Genomic DNA, 2,756 nt, shown 5'->3' on the forward strand with positions numbered 1-2,756 from the left:
TTTTGTATAAAGGTATTTACGTTTTTTTGATCATATATTGCATTTTTATTCTTTAAACGAACTAGAATAACATTCCTAAAGTTTATTTACCAAACAATGGAATATAAATCCCATTCTATTCCATATCTAAGCCAATCATATTAACTATTTGGGGAATTTATTAACAAAAAGAGTATTCAAATCACACAACAAATTGAAGTGGAAAACTATCTCGCAATGTCATTGTTTGGCAATCAGCAATTAACTCTTTAATATTAGTATATATTACTTTCAAAAAAAAAATAGTATATATTTAATATTTTATGCCCTAATTTTTATTTGCTCTCCCTTATGTCCCGTATTTGGTTTCAACCATACCTATACAATTATAATCAATCTTGACTATATTATCTTACATTTGTAAACTTAGAATTGCCTATTTAAATACGTAAATTTAACATTCAATTATCTATGCATGAATAATTCCAATATAATCTTGCCTTGATATACTTTAAATTACTTATTTAAAAAAAAAAAAAAACATTGGGCATTATCCCGATCGCGCAATGCGCGTAAAAAACTAGATAATTGAATACTCTTTTTAAATAAGAAAGGTCTTAGGTTCGAACCACATTCCAATCAAAGTTGGCATAATTAGTACTCTATTTTACTCTCTTATCAAATTAAATAATAATTTAGTAGCTACAACAAAAAATAATACATATGCATTTCTTTAATTTAAAATTATGTGTCTACAATGCCTTAAAAAAAAATTCATTATCAATAAATTATGTAAGAGAAATAATTTCATTACTTATATTGTCTTTATTTTTCTCCAATATAAAAATTCTTTACATTCAAATTCATCAATTGATTATATTCACTACATTGTCCCTACTCCCTACAATGTTTTTATTCAAAAAAAAATATTCATTTTCAATAAATTAATTAAGAGAAATAATTTCATTAGTTATATTGTCGGTTATTTTCTTCCAATGTAAAAATTATTTACATTTAAATTCATCAATTGATTATATTCACTACATTGTCTGTTATCATTTTTGTGTATTATTTTTTAATTAAATATCAAAGTTATAATACAAAATAATGCTATATATTTATTTATCAAGTATTTTATTAATACCATGAAAAATTAAAAAAATATAATTAATAAAGACAATCATATTAACTACTTGAGAGATTTGTTGACAAAGAGAGTATTCAAATCACACAATAAATTGAAGTGATAAACTACCTCACAATGTCTTATATTAGTGGATTTGACCAACGAATTATATCAACGGTTGATAAAAAGATATTTGAAAAAATTAGTTGTTTAGATTAACATGTAAAATGACCTAAGGGTGGTATAATAATAATAATAATAATAATAATAATAATAATAATAATAATAATAATAATAATAATAATAATAATAATAATAATAATAATATTTTTTTAAAAAAAATAATAATAGTTTAATAAAAAAAACAAATAAAACATATGGGGAGTCGAACGTTCGGCTCCCCTTAGTTTTGTCACTTTTTCCATATCGGTAGAAAAAGTGGCATGGGAGCCTTGAGGCTCATATAAAAGGGGCCTTAATGCTCCAATTTAAAAATTAAGATTGCACATCCATTGGTGGACAAGTAATGAGCCAACGAAACTGGCTCTTGTTATTCAAGGAGTTGAAATGGCTCTACAATAAATTTTTTTTTTCTAATAATATGGAGGTGTTTTGTGGAAATCATTCTCAAAAATGCTAAGTGAAAATATTGTAAATTACAATGTTTGTGTTTTCAGTGGTTTGGAACAAATTGTTGCTTCAAACAATTGAATAAACAAACACTTTCTTTAGCATTTTGATCTTTGGATTACATCATATTTACCTATCGTCCAATATCTTTGGGTTACATTATAATTAAAATTTTTAAATTTTTACTACATCTAAATTCCTTAAATTATGAATTTCTTTATCCATAATAATTTATTCAACAATAATGGTTGAACTAAATGAACACTGAGCAAAACACCTGAAGGACTGGTACAATGATCTTGTGTATATGTGCATTCATTAAATATATTAGAACCCTTTGCAACAAAAATACTTGGTTACTATTTAAAAAAAAAAGCTTAGTAACAATTATAATGAATCTCCTATATTACATTGCATTCATATAGTATGAGTTACATATTTAAATAAATCAATTTGACATTAAATTACTTATGTATGAACTTCTCATATAATCTTGCATTGATATACTTTCAAATATTTATTTAATTATAAACATTGGGTAGAAAAAATGACCGCCAAATTATAAAATCAAATTAATGGTTCAGATTGTTCAGATTTTAATTTTTCCTTAAGATTTTCTAATTTATCCTTAATTATATAATTATCCATTAACTTTTCCGTTAAATACCGTTAATTCACCGTTAGTCAAATTCTAATATTAAAGTCTAATATAGAATTATAACTACATCATTAATTTAATTCTAATATTAAAGTTTTAATAGAACTCTAACCACAAATCCTACCTCCGGAATCTCCTCAAACAATATTAGTACATATTTAATATTTTATGCCCTAATTTTTATTTGCTCTCCCTTATGTCCCGTATTTGGTTTCAACCATACCCATACAATTATTTGATTGACAATTATAATCAATCTTGACTATATTATCTTGCATTTGTAAACTTAGAATTACCTAGCTATTTAAATACGCAAATTCAATATTCAATTATCTATGCATGAACAATTCCAATATAATCTTG

This window comes from Ipomoea nil, unplaced genomic scaffold (genome assembly GCF_001879475.1).
Source record: "Ipomoea nil cultivar Tokyo-kokei standard unplaced genomic scaffold, Asagao_1.1 scaffold2761, whole genome shotgun sequence".
NCBI classification, from domain to species: Eukaryota; Viridiplantae; Streptophyta; class Magnoliopsida; order Solanales; family Convolvulaceae; genus Ipomoea; species Ipomoea nil.